Below are 22,163 nucleotides of genomic sequence, written 5' to 3'. Positions count from 1 at the left end.
GGCCGAGACCATATGACTGAACTTTTAAAAGTTTGAACGGACTGAATGGAGATCCCATACAGTGTGGAATGGGAAGATTTCCCTTTTCCACAATGTAATGTGATCTCGGAGTTGGTATATTTAAGTAGCAGGGGGTGTGGGGGGCTTGCCTCCCTGCTACAAATGTTTAGTTTTTTTTTTTGTTTTTTTTTTTTTGTTTTATTTCAGTGTTCAAACCTTTAAATGTTCGATGTTATCTTCTCGGCCATATGAGGTTTGACCATTTAAAAGTTTGATCTACTGAAGCAGATCCATCCATATATATATCTAGGCTATATTCTAAAAGAGTTGCAGTCAGTGCAGTTCTACCCTGATTCCAAAACACTTGCTCTCATTATAAGTGATTTTCATCGGTGTAAGGCCTATCTATAAACAGGCTTATTACTGGGCCCAGATCCCAGAATATCTGCTCTCAGCCTGCTTTCAATGTTGTGTGGTCATTTACACTGAGTGCAAGTCTTTTGAATCAGGCACAATATATTATATGCATAAATATGTCTGTGTGTGTGTGTGTGTGTGTGTGTGTGTGTGTGTGTGTGTGTGTGTGTGTGTGTGTGTGAGTGTGTGTGTAGATATATATATATATATATATATATATATATATATATATATATTGCTTTTGGTGCCTTTTTTGTTTAAAAAAAATAGTCTGCTTTATGTATCAAGACAATATTTTTATGCGAATGACTATACCATTTCTTTAAGTCTAACGTTATTAAATGTATAGCAGCTGATTGTAAGAATTATCTCTTTCATTTCTGATGATGTTTGGAAAACAGAAGAAAATATTTTTTAATTTTTTTTCTGGGGTGTGTTTTTTAAAATTTTTTATTAATCAAGAAATTAATCCATATATTTACTTTTCATGTGTTGTTTTCTTCCTGTGTTAAATGCAACAAAGGATATATACTGAACAAGTGAAGCAAGTTGCTTCTTTTTCTGGTTCAGCTTAAAATATTTTTCTTTTCACACTGAAATTTATTGTAACTCAAAACTAAAGACAACTGGTTTTCATCCTGACGGCACAGTGCAGATGAAGTGGCTTTAATACCAGTAGCATAGTGCTCAACAACAATGTATAGAGTTTGTTCAGGTAGCAGAGCCTTAAAAATGTAATGGGGGGAATTAGTTGGGCTTTGACCCTGAGGATAAACACCAAATGTATTGCCAATAGTGGTCTTTGTGCTTTTGTTTTTTTGGCTGATGTTATGTTTTGTTGTTCGTGCATCTTTTTTTTTTCCTGATGTTATGTTTTTTGCCTTTATTTCTTATATGTTGACTCTTTTACTATGCATTTGCATTCATGTAGGTTTTTACTTATGCATATGGCTACTTTAGATTTATATCTTATATTAGTCTTAACTGTTCCTACATCCAGTGTTTCACTTCTTCTTAACAGAGTTCTGTTGTGCTTTCAGTTTTATCTGGAGCTTATATTCTGCATTCTTTGAAATCTTTTACCCTTCCTGCATGATTTGATAATCCATTTATACTTATCCTATTAGTGCTTTCTTCCTGTAAGTCATGCTTAAGGTGTATAATAATCCTGATTTTCATTCCATTTTGTTTATTTTTTTTTTAAATTTTAATGTGTATATAGTAATGCATTTTAGCTAAGGGACTCTTCATCTAGTATTTAATGCTGATATAGTGATTTATTATATTTCATTTTTTTTTGTTACAGGCATTTTTATGTTGATACTTAGCCCATGGTAAATGAGATTTCCAACATGATGGCAATTTCGCACAGTCGATTTCTCTGTTGATGAATTAGTGATATAATTATATAACTTATCATTTGACTATGTCTCTTGTTTTACTATTTTTGTTCAGAAAAAGCAGGTCACTTATTGCATTAGACATCTACCCAAGTTTGGAATTTTACTTTGGCATGTTCTCTAAATATAAACATACACACACACACCCACACACACACACACACACACACACACACACACACACACACACACACACAAATGGATAGATACTGTAAATAGATAGATAGATAGATAGATAGATAGATAGATAGATAGATAGATAGAAGTATGTAGCTACAGATATATTATGTACTGCTGCATATAATATTATTGATTGATTAAAATGTCAACAAAGGGAATTACATTATTAGATTATCAACAGTTTATTTTACTGACAGTTCAGAATGTGACTTCTTTCATTTTTAAAGAATTTTATTAACAATTTTGAATCAGTAATTAAATGCCAAAAACTATTTAAACACATTTCAAATGGAATAAAATGGAATAAAAGAACACACAAACTATTTAAAATATTTACAAAGCATGTCAGTAATAAAATCATGAGGATTACTAAAACACACAAACACACGCACACACACATACAATAAGTATATATATATATATATATATATATATATATATATATATATATATATATATATATATATCCACACATGCATAGAAATTCTTAGATTCTGTAATGAATATTAATTTTGGTGCTCTAATCAGTTAATAACTTTAGTCCACGGATTAATAAATATACATTTTGAATGGGCAAGATTCACGAAGGCTTGCACGGAGTCTAAGAGTAGTGTAAGACTCCATGCAGCCCTCGCGATCCAGGAACAACCCGAAACTCCGTGTAAGAGACCAGCTAAAACGTCTCTTACACGGACTGGGCGTGGATATGCTAATCACCTCACTTGCAGCTGAAAGGCATGCAAATGAGGTAGATTAGCGATCCACGAAGCTCAAACCAGCCCGTGTAAGAGTTGTGTTAGCTGCAGAAATGTACTCAGTTGACAACTGAGTACGTTTCTGCAAATAACACAATGGAGCCATGTCAGCTCCAAATAAAGGGTGCATATGTGCCAGGCAGCATGCCAATGGCCAAATATGTGGCCATTGGCAAGGTACCCCGATGCAAATATGAGAAAAAAGTAATTTTTTTTTTTTTCGGCGATTCATGGGTTGTGCTATATAAAACATAAAAATGAAGGTTATAAACCCACAATTGTGGGTTTTATGCAATACATGGATGTACAATGCAGAAACCAGCAGAGCAAAAACAACATGGCCACCGTTTAGTGGTTGCTAAGGGGGGAAGCTGAGTCTAAGACATGTAACTAAGCATTAGTAGGCAATCTTATGTAAATGAGTGTTAGGATACTGAATCCCACTGTCACACAGCAAATGAGCACATTCCAAGTAGTGTAAGAGTTACATAAGGAGGAGGAATAAAGTAGGAGATAGGTGACATCACAGGGGGGAATGGCAGAAGGAAATGCAGTTCATTGGAGGACAGTGTTACATGACAGATGTCAGACACATATGGAGAGAGGAGTGCCACAAGATAAGCATGGGAAGGTCAAGAAATGGAAGGTGTACACTATAGCCAACACCAAAGTTTCTTGCTGGGCGTGCATGCGTACATGTGCGGGCAGTGTGTGCGGGTGTAAGGCAGACTGAGCATGTGGGAGCCTGTTGACAGACTTGTAAGACTGTTTGCACTGGTGTGCACACGTTTTAACCCGAATAACTAGATTCTGAACTGTGTAAGCATGTGTGCGCGTGTGTAAGCCACTGTGAACGTGTTTCCGCTGGTATGCACATTGCTCCCCCCTGAGGAAACAGAGAGGAAAAAGGAAGCAAAAGAAATAGTAGGAAGCTAGCAGGGAATACTGCTGGAGCTAACAGGTGAAAACAATTAGAAGCAGGCAATTACACAGGCAGAATACTAGCCCAGCCCAGCACTTCAAACTCTGCAAACAGCAGTGCAGGATGTTTCTCTCAAGAGACACTGCAAGACAGGAGTAAGCTATTAGAAGTGAAAACTGAAAAAGCTTCACTCAGAGCAGAAATGCTAGGGGCTGCCATAGCTGTCATAAGGAGACATAGGCGACTTGCTGAGGGTGGTGACAATGCAAATGCTGCCAGACAACCCACAGTGAGGAGACGGAGAAGAGTGTACAGGCCCAGGGTCACCTACCAGGGGTTACATGAGCTGGAGATAGTGGAGCGCTATAGAGTGGACAGAGACCTCCTGCAGCAAATTGTTGAGCTGTGCAGACCACGCCTCACACACAGAACCAACAGAGGGGAACCCATCCCAGTGGAAACCAAGGTATGTGTTGGCCTAAGAATACTAGCAACAGGTACCTTCCAGAGACCAACTGGTGATATGATGGGGATATCACAGGCATCAGCCTCCAGGGTACTGCACCAGTTCCTGGATGCCATGTCAGCACGTCGGTGATCATGTATATTTCCCCAATGCCCGTGAGGTATTGGCCAGCAATATGCATCTCTTCCAGCAAATAGCGGAATACCCTGAGATAGTGGGTGCAATAGACTGCACGCACATACGCATCAAAGCACCAGCCGGTGAGCGGGGTACGGCCTACATTAACGGGCTTCCCCTCCATCAACTGCCAGGTTGTGTGTGATTCCCAGGGCATAATAATGAATGTGTGTGCTGGCTGCCCTGGAAGCTACCATGATTCCCATATCTGGCATCTGACGCAGTTGTACCAGACATTTGCCAGTGGGGACATCCCGCATGGTCACTTAGTAGGGGATGCTGGATATGCACTGGAGCCGTGGCTGATGACACCCATCAGAAATTCACACACACCCCTGAACAGGAACGCCATAATGAGGCACATGCACAAACACGAAATGTAATTGAGCGTGTGTTTGGGCTGCTCAAGTCATGGTTCCGGTGCCTGGATACATCTGGTGGAGCCTTGCAGTACTCACCAACTACATGTACCCAAATTGTCATGGTATGTGCTTTGCTACATAATATGATTCTGCGAAAACAGCGGCAGCAAGATCACCATAGGGCTGGGCCAAACAGCCCCCCACCATTGCCAAGTCAATCACAGGCAGAGCGTGACTCGGATGAGGAACAACCTGAATCTGCCCCAGTAGGCAGAAGGAGGCATGCCCAGTATGCCTTGGCCTTGGCAAAGCGGTAATGCATAGCACATACACTGGCTCAGTAGGGACCCCGGAAATGATACCTCTCTCCGACTCACACATATAGTAAAAGGGATGCCTAAGTTGACACAACCTGCTTTCAGACATGTACAGGGAGTGTAGTATGTGCATCCAACATAGGGAACCCTGCAGCACCACCTGAGGCATGCTTGCCATGTGTTCAGCAATGTAACACCATGTAGTATATGCAAACTTGATGACCCTGACTAACATCCTACCCTCACCAAGCATGATGCCACAATATGAAGATGAGATGATCAATTGCAATAACTTCCTGAAGTATTGCTGTTAGTCAAAGGGGATCCAATGTGTGCAAGCCTGGGATGACATGCTGAGCATGACATGATGCTCCACCTGCTAGGGGTGGTGTGCACCTATCAGTCCTGGCCTTATGGATACTGGCAAAGGTTGTTGTTACACCCAGCGTGCCTTGAATAGGTAAGGCTCAAAACACAAACCCACCTCCATAGGTATCACAAGGGATAAGAACCTAGATGTAATGCTACCCAATGCCAGAAGTCTAAACAGCAAGATGCATGCAGTCTAAACTCCCCCAGCATGGATAATGTTGATATCTGTTCTGTAACAGAGAACTGGGTCAAGGCTCACAACAGCACCCTAACACTACCAGGTTACACCTCATACTGTGCTGTACAGCCCCAAAACATGGAACAAGCTACAAAAGGAGGGTGACTAGCAATAATTGTCAAGGATAGCCACACCCCCATGTTGGTACCACAACAAGAAGCAGCATGGACAAGTAACAGTGGCTAAAACTGCCTCCCAGTTTATAGCCTGCTACAGACTACCGTCCCAACACAAGGAACTGCACTTGGCCTATGTTGGAATACATGAATATATCAAGCTCTCCAAACCACATTATATTGGGTGACTGAAAATACCCAAACATAGACTGGGAGCATTATTCTAGCTCCAACAACCTAGGACAAAGGTTCCTAGAATCCATAAACCAAAATGCTCAGGAACAACGTACCACTCCCGCAAGAGGGGTAAGCATACTGGATGTGATAATCAGCAACATGGGTACTGGATGGCAAGATGAGAAGTGTATCCCTCACTGGTAAGATCAGACCATAGAGTAATCACACCAGATATACACATCCTGACCACAGTCCCTGGCCAGAAAACCACAGTGAAAAACATGTGTAAAGCAAATGTTGCACTACTCCAAACTGATGTGGAATCCATTAAAGGCCCTGTGCATGTGCAAAATATGGGCCACACCTCAGAACCCGTTATACAGGCATTCCATGAACACTGCCAGGAATGCATGGTTTATGCAATCCCAAATAAAACCAAGACACAATTCCATACATGCAGGCATCTGGCATGGTGGACCCCAGCCATTACCAAACCATGCAAGAGAATGAGGAAGCTACTACATGATAGAGCAAACCTAAAAAGGGAAGTAACCTCTGATCAGTATTATGGCAATAAAATATGTCCACTCATACAATCCACTAAGGGCACCTACAACAAGTTGAATCTGTGAATCTTGAGGCAATGTTACACCTGCCCCATGTACACAGACAACCCTCTCCTCCCCCCAAGAAATACAAATATATGTGAGAGATGCAACCATTTATCCAAACCGGAGGCTGAGTTCTCTCAACACAGTACTGTCAAAACTAGTCAGGAGGAGAAGGTTACCACACACACCACAAACCCAGTCTCACATAGACCTATCACAACTGCAAACCAAAGACATAAACACAGAAAAACATTCCCGGAGGCTCTAATTACAAACACACCACATCAACAGAGGCCTCCAAAGCAGACACCCAAGCAACCACTACCTCCAAACATAGCACATGCAACACATAGTACACAAAGCTGGTGTGCCAAACAGTCACAGGCCAGAAGGAGAAACAACATGCCTGATACAGTTGTAATAGGTGACTCCATAGTCAGACACACTGCTGTCCCACTCACCAGACTGAACAAGGGAAAGGGTACAGTAAGCTGCCTGTAGGCTGCTACAATACGTCACATAACACAAGTATGCAGGTCACCACAAAGCAAGTACAAATATGATGCAGTCATTGTCCATGCTGGTGTGAATGACCTGAGATGTACCTCCCTGGACTACATGAAAAGAGACATAGATGATCTCTCCGATTATGTAGTCCAGGCCGGTATGACACTGACCTTGTGCAGCATCCTACCCTCACCAAGAATGATGCCACAGTACAAATACAGAATGATCAGCTTTAACAAGTGGCACAATTACTGGTGTCATTCCAAGGGGATCCAATGTCTGCCTGCTTGGGATGTCATGCTTGACAAGCCACGCTGCTTTGCCAGGGATGGCTTGCACCTGTTACCCCTGGGTGTCTGGATATTGGCTAAGGCTCTTGCCACCTCCATAGAGCCTTTTGTAGGCAAGGCTGAAATTACAAACCCACCTCCCTAGAAAACATAACTGGAAAGAAACATAAGGGTAATGCTGCCCAATGCCAGATGTCTAAACCTCAACATGCATGCTCCCGATGCCCTCCCCAGTATGGGGAACATCGATGTCCATGCAGTGACAGAAACCTGCAGCAAGGCTCCTGAGAGCACACCAGCACTACCAGGTTATACCTCATATCATGCGTTATGGCACCAAAACCTGGACCAAACCATAAAAGGAGGGGGAGTATCCATATTCAGCAAAGATACCCACACGCCCAGGTAACTGACAATGCACGAAGCATCGGAGACCACCCATGTGCAACTAACCATAGGCAAAACTGCTGTACAGTCTGTAGCATGCTACAGACCACACTCTCACACACAGGAACCCCACTCAGCCTTCCTGAAGACACTGGACAGTATAAATGTCTCACCAAACACCAAACAAGGTACTCACAAATTACCACATAGGTGGTAATCCATTACGTATGGAAGGAGTAATCAGGGACCTAGGGACACAAGTGGACAGTAACCTGTCATGTGACACTCACATTGCCAACGTGGCTAGGAAGACCTTCTATATTGGCCACCTTATCATGAAAGGATTCACATCTACGTCAACAGAGGTCATTGTGCCCCTATACTGTTCTCTTACCAGGCCCATAATTTAGTACAATGCCTCATTTGGGATGTACCTTACCTGACACCTGCAACAGCCTAGTATGAACCTATGTACCTAAGAAGATACAAATTGTACAGGACACTAAGGATAATCACAAGACTTTCTTAACTGATGGTAGGAACCTTGTTGGGAATTCACAGATATGCTCTGAATCACTCAAATATTACAAACAATATACCAAACACACACACATTGCCAATATCCAACCTGACAGGTGCAGTGCAACCCCCCTGCCAAAAAAAATGCCAAATATCTTTCCCAGCAGAGTGCTGGCCCCCTGACATTGCAGATGCTGAGGTAACAGCCAGCATCTACAAAGAAAAACACACAGCATCAATGGTACGAGATGGTGTCCTGGCCTGAATCCAACATGGACTCCAAGAAGAATGGAACGCCAAATAACACTACTGCTCAATGTCAGCCTTACCACAGGATATGTAACCAAAGAGCAGTGTACAACAACAGTGGTCCTTCTCTGCAAAGGTGTTGCCTGAATGGATACTGCAAACTACCACCCCAGAATCCTGACAAGCTTGGTCTGCAAAGCTATGGAAAGGATCAGCATGTACCGCAGACATAAAGATATTGGGGACCTACTGACACTGGACCCTACCCAGTGTTGCTTTCTTAAGTGCAGATCCTGCCCCTTAAACATGTCTGACTCATTTGAAACAGTCATTAAGGCCATTGATGAGGGGAATGTTGTCCACACAGCCTAGCTGGACCTTGCAAAAGGCTTCCATACAATACCCCATGTGTTCATTATAGATAAGCTCACCAGCTTAAATATAAACCCCTATGTCAGTAGAGGGGTTGCAAACCAGACCAAGGACAGAACTGACATGGTCAGGAAATGCTGCAGCCATGTCAGACTACAAACCAGATACAACTGGCATCCCACAAGGCTCGGTCCTGGGACCTCCCTTGTTTGGTATATATGTCCCATAGGTACAGGCCAACATGGAAGGACTGTGTTTGAACAAGTTTACAGAGGACTACAAACTGGCCACCATATCTGACCCTCCAGCTGACACAAGCATCCCACAAAAGGGCCACATAGAAACAGACAACTGGTGCCATAGCCAAGTCAGCAAGCTAATTGCAGAAAAGTGTATAGTCAACCCCTGTGGATATACAGGAAGTGCCCACCAATTACCACATAGGTGTTAACCCATTAAGTACTTAAGATGTAATAGGAGACCTGGGGACACAAGTAGATAGATATCTTGCATTGGACAAGCATGTGGCTGTAGTGGTTACAGAAACATACCATATACCCACCTAATCATGAAGGTAGTCAGATCTAGATCAGGGGAGGTCATTGCGGCTCTGCAGTCATCCTTCATCAGCCTCACAATTGAGTACAATGGCCCCTGTGGGATGTACCTCAGCAGACACCTCCATCAACCGGAAAAACCCCAAAAGTACCTCACCAGGAGTATCAAAGAGCTAGAACAGATGCCATGTGTTGCCTGATTAAACAAACTGCACCTCCACACAGTGCCATATTGCCCACCCAGAGGCAAGCTGTGCCTGATGTATAAAGCCATGTCCAAGCTGGAATCAATGAACATGCTGCACCTTGTACAACCTGAATGGCAGTGAGCTATGCACATGAGAGACCTGAACCCCAGCACTGACATACATAGGACATGCTGTACTGATTGATCCATAACACAGAAGCCACCCCCTACTCTTGAGTAAACTCCCAGTACAGGTTAGCCAGAGAGTCACTCACTGACTCTCCTCAAGAGGAATCTTGATGAGTGGATGGGAAATGGTAGGTTTACCCTGGGTATCACTGTTATGTCACAGGTAGATGGAGGCACAGTATACTAACCATGACATATGTCATGGCAAACTCCAGTTACAATGTGTGTCGAAGGACAAACACACTCTCTGACTAGCTTTAGAAATGGCCTAGGGCACATCGCTAGTGTTTGACAATGTCCACCTATGTTGTGGAATACACTACCAATGTTGGACAAGCCTGGTTTAAGTAGTCCATATCTGAACGTAATGCAACATGGTCATATGTGCACAACTGGCCCCTAACCAGTCTGTTGTGCTCACTATGAAAATTTAAAGCAGTGATAGGACTAAAGCCCAGGATACTGTCCACCACAGTGAAAGTACTGAACCAGTACACTATACGGTACTACAGTGTTTGGTCAGTATGAAAGGATGTTGACAACTGTATACAAAGTATCCCATGCAAACCCTGCAGGCACAGTATAATCCCTGTTTTGTTCAGACACAAAGCAGTTGGCCAGTAAGTACACAACATGACACCCAACACACAACCATAAACGTGAGATACTGTTGAAGTTCACACTCATCCACAAATGTGGTGGACTGCAGATTTCAACATATGGAAAGCTCACACTGGGCATGCTCATATACTTGATAAATGAGACATATGTCAGACAACATGCCATGGAAAGCCTGAACTGGGCATGCTCACACACTTAGGCCATATCTCAGTTTAGCAGTCGGCCACACATATCTGGTATTTGTACGTGTTATTCCAGGAACCAACCACATTACAGCAATCTGCCCAGTGCACACAGTTAAATGACTACAGAGACATAAGTGATATGGTGGATCCCTCTCATATTCAAACATCTTCCACAGATACACAAGTTGTTCATAGAAACAGGGAATGCTATGGCAATAAAGACCTGCAAACAGTCTATCAGCAACAAATATTGTGCATCTGACAATTAAACATATGGGTGTAGAGGTCAATACTAGGCTGTTTACCCTAGGGAATGAAAGCTTAGCCAGAGTGTGCTTGGCGTCTGCCTCCCCAGTACAGTAGGCTACTGTGCCACTGTAAAGTAGGTCACATAAGGCACCGCTTGAGGCTAGTGTGCTGTGCCTCTGTCAAGCAGGGACACAGTGGAGATCCCAGGTGTTGAATTTGCTATGCCACATCCATGTGGCTGGTGTTTGCTGGAAGAGGGTTGGTGAGGACCTCTAACAGTAAGTGGGCATCAATAACAGACTGAGGGGAGCCTTATCTGCAGAGTCTGGACAATTTCACGGTCAACACTTTGTCGTGATCATTATGAGGGATTGAAGTGTTGTGCCAGTACTGTTCAGAGATGTCCTCCCTCTGTGGGCTACTGCTCTGCAATGTATTAGCTCACTCCATCTGTTGGACAGCTCATATATGGCTGGTGTACACCTGACAGGTGTCCTGTTTTGGAGGAGTCATGGGTATATTTGGGATAGCATGATCAATGCAAACCTTCCACATGCTCATAGAATGCAATTGTCAAGGATTATGCAGAGTGGCCTGTATACTCCCCCAACATGGGTCCTTTGAAGTCTTCCACCCCAGTCTTCACAAGTGCAAAGTCTGCTTTTGATAAATACACTTTGTTTGCAGTGAAAACCTTGCCTGGGGGTGGGGATGGGATATGGATGTCCCGGGAAAGGTGGGTATGGTCAGATACCAACAATGGTGGTCTACCTCTGGTGTGGAACAGTGAGTACCCATGTTGCAGATGGTCAGGTGCAATATGTATTCCCCCTTGTGGCTGTGGTGAGTGGCCCTGCCATAGCACATGGAAACACAAATTGTAGTTGCTGTAGGGTAATGTTGTTGAGGCCTGAGTAGTTCCCACACACAATATACCTGTACCTGACGTTAACAACTGGAATGGTGTATGTGAACACCTTCATATCTTGGCACTGTTCCCAGGGAAGCAAAGTGTGTGTCCTGGATGTGGGAGGGGTGGTCTGAACTGGTTGTGTTGTGTGTTACAGGTCCTGTGGTCACAAAGCATGGTATAAAACATAACCTGCCAGTGCTGATGTGCATATCTGACCCTGAAGTAGGTGGCTGCAAATGCATATATATGCTATCCCCCACCTGACAGGTAGTAATAGATGTACATACCGCTGTAGAAATAATGATGTCAGCACCCTATAAATACTGCAGGTGCAGAACAGATGCCCAGTAATTTGGATAGTGTGCTCTGCTAATGCGTCTTTCTCAAGTGTCATAATATAGTTAGGTAGGGGTTTGAATCCTGCAAATGCTCAGTGTGTGAGTGGGGTTGGTGTGTGTGCAATTCTGCGTGAGAGAAATGTCCCTTTTGGCAACTAGGAGAATACACTACAGGATGCACATTCCCCTTTCTAAACACTGATGATGTCAGCACCCTATAAGTACAGCCGGAGAAAGGAAACCTCCCAGTAATGCGAATAGCGCGCTCTGCTAATGCACCCGTCTCAAGTGTCATAACATAGCTAAGTAGGGGTTTGAATCCTGCAAATACTCAGTGTGTGTGTGTTTGGGTGAGGGGGGTTAGTGTGTGTGCAATTCTGTATGACAGAAATGTCCCTTTTGGTAACTAGGAGAACACACTACATGATGCACATTCCTCTTTCTAAACACTGATGATGTCAGCACCCTATAAGTACAGCCGGAGAAAAAAAAACTCCCAGTAAAGCAAATAGTGTGCTCGGCTACTGCGTCTTGTACTAGTGTCATAACATAGTTAGGTAGGGGTTTGAATCATGCAAATGGCAAGAGTGTGTGGGGGGTGGAAATAGGGCATGTGCAATTACATGTGTGAGAAAACTGACCCTTTTGGCAACCAGTACAACACACCAGCTGCTGCATATTCCAATCTCTAAACAGAGATGATGTCAGCACCCTACAAGTATAGCAGAAGAGGGCACATCTCCCAGTAATGCAAACAGCACGCTCTGCTACTGCATCTCTCACTACTGTCATAGCACAGTTAGTTATGGCTTTGAATTCCAGAAATGCCACATGTGTTTTTGTCACACAGAATGCCCATGTGTGTGGGTTGTTGTTCACAATAATGCATGACATCGATTAAACCAGTAATGGCAATGCACACATATGATGTATGTGAGTGCCAACTACACATATATACCTGTGACCTTCAATAGTTCCCATGTCTGACGCCTGCCACATGTGAATACATGGTATTTGCACTGGATAACATTATGACTGTGGTTTTCTGTGCGGGTGCTGCATGTGGTATGTGTATATACAGTGTGAGTTGTATATGGTATCATCCTAGCATCGAGGGATACACATCTGGTCTGGGGCATATAGTCTACATGTTGTTGATGAATAGGTGCTGCATGTTTTCACCTGTTGTGGGAGTGGTAACAAGTTGTTCCATAGCAATGCAGTGACTACATGCTAGGAACCTTTCAGCTAGGGTGTTGTAGCTACAGTAATTCATCAGCATTCAGTAATACTTCAGCATTCTTGGTGAGGGTATGATGCCAACCAAGGTCAGGGTCATACTAGCCTGTGCCACATGCTCAGAGAGCCCTTCTATGTTCCCTATCATGTAGTCCAGGGAGGTACATCACAGGTCAGCCATAGTGGCATGGACAATGACTGAGTCATATGTGTCCATGCCTCTGACTGACCTGTATGCTTGTGTTATGTGGTGGACCATAGTGCCCCATGGGCATATCACTGTGACCTTCACCTTGTCCAGCCTGGTGAGCGAGACCTCACTGTACCGGACAATAAAGGTACCCAACACAACTGTAGCAGGTGTGTTGTCTAGCCGTACAGGCTGTGACTGTTTGGCACACAGGATTTGTGTGCTATGGGTTGCACTTGCTGTATTCCGGCTTAACGTATGCCTGTGTGCCAGCTGCAGAGGTGTCTGCTGCTCAGGCAGGATGCTATTCTGAGGCTCCAAGAATGCCCCAGTGTGTTCATGTGTTTGGATTGCTGTCAGTGTAGGTCTACATCAGACTGGTATTGTAGTCACTGTAGTATTTCATGCCACCTGACAGGTTATGCCAGTACTGGGTTCAGAGTGCTTAGTCCCCAGTTTGGCTATGTGGTTGCATCTCACACATGTGTTGTACTTTCATGGGTAGGGGAGAGGGTTGACTGTGTACATGTGGCAGCTGTGACATTGCCACATGACTCACATATTCCACAAATGTACCATAGAGGTGACTAACAAGTGACCTTTGCACATGCTACCATAGTATTGTGATTGCCATGGTGATTAACAGCACATAGGGCCAATGGGGAACAAGGTACAGAAGGTGAGTATGTGAGGGTGTAGTGCCTGTGATTAGTTAGCGCTGGCATATATGACTGCTCACGTGGTCAAATGCCAGGTAAGTCATATGCAATGTGTCACAGTCAACGTACATGCGAACAGGATAAACAGTGACGTTCTGTCAAGTGAGACATGGACATACGTATAGTAAGCTATGCAGATGACACTAGGAATCCACAGAGGCTCCGTAAATCTGCATTGCAGGTGGAATCAGTGTTCCAGGGTAACTGCAAGCAAACATGCATGCAAACAAAGCTACAGTAAGCAGGGCTGCATGTAGTCCATTGTACAACAAACAAGCTGTACCACTTCCAGTAGGTAACAGTGCAAATATGCAGGCACTATACACATGTACATGGAGATACACAGGTCAGATGGCCAGGGTCCAGTCTCAGCGCACACAAGTGTACAGACCATGTACCATCAGGATGTACAATAACCGGATGGAAACTCAGGTGCTCATACCTACACTAATACACGTCTAATAACAGACCCTGAGCCTTCACTCAGTGGTTCCATACTTAGTAGGATGTATGTTACCTGTCCTGCCACCACAGTATCCCTGACATTTATGGGGACTCTCCCTCCTGTGAAAGTTAGTTTTGTGTGTTGGGGCTGTCTAGCATGGTATGAGGTGTGACCTTGCAGTGCTAGGGTGCTCCTGTATGTCCTGTACCAGTTGTGTAGTACTGCACACATATCAACATCCTCAAACATCCGCATTGCAGAGTCCAGTGTGGGCAACATGCCACTTTCAGTTTACATGTCCATCATTGCGTATCAATACTTTCATTACCTTATCCTTTGTGCTACCTATGTATGTGGCCTTCTGTTGACATCCTTACCACCAGTATGCAAACATGTGCAGATGATACACTATGGTTCTTACCATGGGTGTAGAAAACAGTACACGACAATCATACCCTTACTGCATCAGGCATGCTTGGATATACCCACAATTATATCAGCACACTGTACTGTTAACAACATGATACTATTAGTACATGTCTATGTAGTCACCCTGTGCATCAGCAACATGTTAACCTGTACCTGCACTGATGTTACAGATTGCAGGAGGTGGCACAGTGTCATCATATGCACAGGGTGTGAACTTGGTATGCTTGAGTCTGCCACTGATACCACCAATTGACATGTATGTGTATGTGTGTTGGTGAGGGACAGCAGTACAAGGTGGGGCAATGTTGATGCAGTGTGTGCGTGTATGCGGTAGCCCTAGGTGTTGTCAATTCGCATGTGTGTATGGATGCACACAGTTCCACCTCATGGCTGCCATATACCAGTGTTTGTGGACAGCCACAGACTGTACCTGCCAGGTCATACAGATCAGTGTCTCTGGCCATGGACACGGTACCTGTGCCTTGCAGAGCCGTATCCGGTACCAATCCAGACTGGGTACTGTCATCAGAAGCAGGTGTTTGTTGACTGGACACAGATCCCTGTTGGGCCTGTCCAGAGCCACGTGCACATGGTACCCTGGGGCAGTCTGATGACAGCACAGACCCAGCATTGCTGGGGCTGCTGCTGGCACTATGGGGGTGGCTGCGGCCCTGTTGTCATCCGCGATGACTGCCAGCTGCTGCTGTTGCTGGCATACGCCCACGTTGATGCCTCAACCGTCCACCATTGCCTTGGCTCATGGACATGTAGTTGTGGAACTGATCTAATATGTCCCCACAACGTTTGTCTATGACATTAGTGAAATTACGGATGGCAGTCACAATGTCACGCATACTGTCACTCATTGCTGTGCGACATGCTGTCAGCACCCTCAGACCCTGTCTGGTGTACCGTTCCATACATGACTGTGCCTGCATGACAGCCCGAATCATAGCTGAGGTTGTAAGACTTCTGTGGGCACGTCTGACAGGGGGAGTACGCCCATGGATGCTCCCACAAGAACCCCTGGACATCTGTCTGTGTGGTACCATCTCAGGGCCATGCCCATGGCTGCTGTATGGGGAAGCATGTGCCACAGATACCACATTACCCTGGTCAATGCCCACTGTATCCTGTCCATCACCTAGGGACATTGGTGACAAAGAATGTATTGGCAGGATGACTGTGCACATTGATGGAGTTGACAGCTGTGTACTGTCAATTGGCTGACCGATGATGGACCCTGGCACACCTTCCTGTACTATTACACAGATATCATCATTATCACTACCTGTGGCACCTGATTCAGGTTCCCTGCTGCATGACACCAGAGCAGCACCAGAACCTGTGGGAGAGAAACAGGAAACACAGTTTACAATGTCTACACAATGTTACCAGTGATGCACACATGCACACATGCAAACATGCAGACATGCACACATGCAGACATGCACACATGCACACATGCACACATGTGCACATGCGCACATGCACACATGCACACGCACACAGGTGCACGCATGCACACGTGCACACAGGTGCACACATGCACACAGATGCACACATGCACACATGCACACGTGCACGGATGCAGACATGCACACATGCACACAGGTGCACACAGGTGCACACATTCACACATGCACACAGGTGCACACATGCACACAGATGCAGACTTGCACACTTGCACACTACTCAGTATGCGAGATATCAACAAACAGACACAGACACACCTGCATGCATACACAGAGCACTACTGATTGAGCCTAATATTACTATTACTATCAAGACTATTAAAGGTATTGTTAATACACACTCACCAGCATGGATAGGCTGCATTGCTGTTACACCGGAGGGACCTGCAGACGTGAGGAAATTAATATCAGTGGGCACAACTGTGCCATTGTTACTGAGTATGATACAGTTCAGTAGTACAACAGTTATTTATTATTTATTTATTTATTTATTTATTTTACATTTGTTGACCGGGAAAATCCGACTGGATACATGTCCATTTTCAGCGGAGGCCCGGGGAGAAAAGCTCCACATTTAACAGTTGGTACATTGTTACATAGACAAAAACTGATATTAAATTAAACAACTATTATAGAATTATAAAAAAAAAGAGAAGCCAGAGCTATGGGCATTAATAGTTACATTCATAAGTACATGATAAAATGAGGGTATTTAGAAGCAGAATAGATATATGAATTGAAGAAAACACTTAGTCATGTATAAAAGATAATACGGTGGTTCAGAGGGAAGAGAAATACAAGGGGAAATATGAGGAAAAAAGAAGCTGACATGGTAAATTCCATGGGATTCATTTGAGAGAAAAGAGGTGAGAGATGAGGGTTAACTCAAGGCAATTAGTCGGGGTGTGAGCATTGGCATAACCAGTGGGACTTAAAATATTGGAATAGACTTTTTTAAAGTAGGATAGAGAGGTATTGGTGGTAATACTGGTGGGAAGGGAGTTCCATATATTGGCAGTGGTGTTAGCAAATAGAGCATCTCCACCTGCATTATTGGATTTGACGTTTTGAATAAGTATTCTGTTTGAGGAGCGTAGGCTATTTAGGTTAGTATAAGGAACGACTAGGCTCTTTAGAGCAGGGGTTTTATCAGGATGGTTAAGTATTTTATATGCCTCAGTAAGTTGAGTCTGCTGTAGGAGGTTAGGGAGTTCTATCCATCCAAGGTCTTTTAGGTTATTACAGTGGTGTGTTCTATGTGGTGTACCATTTGCAAATCTGGCAATGTGATTATATGAGCATGAGAGTTTATTTAGCTCAGTTTTATTCAGCTTAGTGAACATTGGGGATGCATATAGAAGTGTGGATAATAAGTGGGTACAGGCAATAGTTGTTTTTGCCATTGGTGTTAGAAAGGCTTTGATTCTATATAATGATCCTAGTTTCCTGTTGACAGTTTTGATAGTAAGATTAATATGTATGTCATATCTAAGTTTATTGTCTATGGTAACTCCTAGTAGTTTAGTATGGGGGTCAGGTGTTATAATTGTGCCATTGTTTGAGTGTATATTAAAGTCTGTGAAGGGAAGTTTTTGGGTAGGGTGAAAAAGAAGCAGTTTGTTTTTTTTGGGATTAAGAAGTAGCTGTCTTCCTGATAGCCAGTTTTCAACAGCTGTAAAGGAGGATTGGGTTTTAGCTAATAGATTGTCTAAAGAGGTGTCCGAACAGACTAAGGTTGAATCGTCAGCGTATTGTATACAGGTTGCATCAGGGATGGCTTTATGTAGGTCGTTAATAAAGACTGAGAAAAGAAGTGGACCCAGTATGGATCCTTGTGGAACACCTATGGTATTTGGTAGGAGATTGGAAAGTTGATTTTGCCAGAGTATTGCTTGTTTCCTATCAGAGAGGTAAGCTTGGAACCAGCCTAAAGTTAGCTTGTCAAGCTGTAAAGTTTTTAGAGTATTATGAAGTAGTTGGTGGTTAACCATGTCAAAGGCCTTTGAAAGATCCAGAAAGAGAGCCGATGATAATATTTTGTTATTACGGTTGCGATTTATAGTATCAGTAAAAGAGAGTAGTGCAGTAGTTGTACTGTGGTTGGGTCTAAATCCATGTTGTGAGTTGGTCAGTAGTTTGTTCTGGATTAGATAGTAAAGTAGTTGTTTATGTATACATTTTTCCATGATTTTGGCAAGAGGGGACATTATGGCTATTGGTCTATAGTTTGATAGTTCAGTGGAAGAGCCACCTTTATGAAGAGGTATAACATGGGATGTTTTCCAAATTGTCGGGATGGAAGATTCCAGGATGGTGCGATTTATAAGTATTGATATGGGGTAGGCTATTGCATTTGCGGCTTTCTGTAAGTATTTGGCTGGGAGAAGGTCAGCGGAGGGGGTAGTAGGTTTTAGTTTTTGCAATAATGATCTTATGCTAGATGTAGGGACAGATTGTAGAGTGAAAGTGGGTCTAGTTTCTGGAATATGCTCTGTCACAGGACTGTAGTTAGCAGATAGTTGGTTAGCTAAGGTTTGTATAGTACTCGTGAAGAATGAGTTAAAGGTGTTAGCTACTTCTAATGGTGTTTTATCAGATACCATTTCTGGGGTGGGAGTTGAGGACTTGCCTGGGCGTAAGAGGTTATTAAGACCTGCCCAAAATTTTTGCGGGTTGTTTTGGTGTTTATTTTGTAGTTGGCAGTAGTAACTTTTTTTGTCAGCTAGTATTGATTTTTTTGTGTCATTTCTTTGCTGTTGAAATAGGATGCGGTCTCTGGATAATTTGGTTGCACGCCAAGTTTCACCAGGATTTGTTCCTATTTTTAATTTTAGATTTAGTTTCCTTTGTAAGCCAGGGTGCAATGTTTGCTTTGGTCTTAATTAATCTTTTTGGAGCATGATTATCAAGTATGTCTAGGAAGGTGGTATTAAATCTAGTTACTGCTTCTTCGAGGGGGAGATACTTTAGTGGGGCCCAATTACAAGATCTGAGTTCTTCTTGGAATTTTGTAAGGTCAAATTGCTTCTTATTTCTAATTGACCTGTACGTGGGAGTGGTAGATAGACCTGTTTTATTTTTTGTTATGTATGTGATGAGGTGATCGCTTAGGTCATTTGGTGCAGTCCCAGACTCATATGTTTGTGGCTGGCTATTTATTAGGATCCAGTCTAAAATACTTTCTTTTTGGTTTTCATTTCCAGTTCTAGTTGTAGTATTTATAATCTGGGTAAACCCATATAGGTTAATGTGGATGGGGTTGGTCTCTGAAGAGCATAGGTTCCAGTCAATGTTGACGTCACCTATGATAATAGTTTCTTGGGGGTAGTTGTTGGATATCCAGTTAAGTAAGTTTTCCAGTGTATCCACATTGTTCCCTGGAGGGATATACACTGTAAATAGATTTATACTTTTTTCTTTGTTTAGCTGTATTTTTAAAGCAAGTATTTCTGCATTAGAGATTTGGGGTGATTGTTTAGTGTTATAGGTAACATTTAGATTGCCTTTCACAGGTCAGCTGCTGATATTGAGAATATTACACTTGCACATTAAATACTATGATGACAGCTACAAACCAAGGACACACCTCACACATGCATTAACTACCAGTGTACACAACAGTCAACTATACATATGGCATATTACCTGCACGCTCGTAGTCATGGTGCTGTGTGGCTCCAGCCTCCATCATAATGCAGGTCTGCTGCTGTTGTTGTTGTTGTTGGTGGGCTAGAGCCACAACACTTAGGAGTAGTCCCTCCAGTCTGGTGAGTGGGGGATGTGTAGCCACCCCACCACCTGTGGCAACCTGTTGCCTATGGATATCCGACGCACGCTAATGGACATTTCTGATTAAATCACTGCAGTGATGTCGTACCTGCTCATTTGTCCTATTATGCGTGCCTATGTCATTTACCCGACAGACCAGGTCTTGCCACAGTGCAGCCCTCTCCAGCTGATTCTGGCTGGTGCGGGAAAAGAGTATTGCAAAATCCCGCACCAGGCTCTGGTGTATTTCCTCATCCTCGGCTGCAGAGTATGACGGATTGCGCTGGTGAACCATGGTCCTGAAAAAGACAATAAAATGATATCAGCAAAATATGTCAGCAGAATTTGGCACACATACTACACATGCTACTCGACTGTTGTGATACATCATATATCCCATATATAGCATCTGTCTGTCTATTGGTGGATACACATGTAAATGGACAGGTATCAGTGCTCACACAACAACTGTGCAACAGTACCTGGCACACTCCATACGACATACTACCAAACCCCAGCAGTCAGCACACTGATTCAGGTCCAAAGCACCTCTTCACTCTGAGGGTTTGTATCGAGGTACTGTATGGGGAACATCATCAACTACTGTGATCTGACCACAAACTAATCACCCTGGATATACATATCCCACCTCCACCACCAGCACAAACGACTACAGTGAATAACATTCCAAATGCAAACTTTACACCTCTTAAGACTGAGATGGTATCCTTTAAGCCACTGGGCCAGTGGAAGCCACAACCCACAATGCTGAATCCTTCACGAATGATTTCTACGGACATCTCTGAGAATGCATGGATCATGCAATCCCATATAAGACCAAGACACTCTCCACAAAGGGAAAGCATCCTGTCTGGTGGACCCCTGCCATAAACAGATTGTATAACAAAAGACGGAAGCTACTGCAAGACAGAGCATAATTCCATAAAGGGAAGGCATGTCTGATCAGCACTAGTAAAGAGCTATGTTTTCTCATACAAATATCCATGGGCAACTTTGAGAGGGAAATCACCAGGGACACTACAGATATCCACAAGGCCTTCTTCAGTTATGTTAGAAACCTGGTCAGAAACCCTCCAATATGCTCATAGTTAGTATACAACAACAAATAATTCACTGAACCCACAGATATTGGCAACATTGTGGCAGACAGGTTCAGTGCAAGTCCCCCCCCCCCTCTCCCCCAAATGAAGACATACTTATCCCAGCTGAATGTAACCTCCCTGTCATCACATATGTCCAGGTGAGAGCCGCCATCAGAAAAGCAAAAAACACAGCATCAATGGGACCTGATGGTATCCCCAGTTGCATGCTACATGAACTCCAAGAGGAGCTAAACCCGCATATAGAAGTGTTATGTAACACTAGCCTGACTACAGGATATGTACCTGTACACTGGCGTACAGCAGCAGTGGTTCCACTCCACAAAGGAGGCACCTCTATATACCAATACAATACAACACAATACAATGCAATACAATACAATACAATATGCTATTGCCCCTGGGAATACAGCAGCATACTGTTCTGCTACCCTGACCCTTGTGACACATGTGATGTGATGGTACCTGCTCCTGTCAAACAGTTACACAGGGTGACTCATATGGCATATTACCTATCTGACTAACATTCAGCAGGGGTATGTGTGATATGTACTCATGGGGATTATTGCTTATTAACACTGTGTGGGTTATTGCAGGGTATGTCTTATCTGTGGGTAGGAACCTGTACCTCCACCATGTGCTCTCTACTGCGGTGTCAAGGACGACACACAGCGGTCATTTAGGTTGTGGATGGTGTGAGGTGC

The sequence above is a fragment of the Protopterus annectens genome, chromosome 5.part0 (genome assembly GCF_019279795.1).
Source record: "Protopterus annectens isolate FY-2018-M chromosome 5.part0, PAN1.0, whole genome shotgun sequence".
NCBI classification, from domain to species: Eukaryota; Metazoa; Chordata; order Ceratodontiformes; family Protopteridae; genus Protopterus; species Protopterus annectens.
This window is presented reverse-complemented; position numbering follows the sequence as displayed.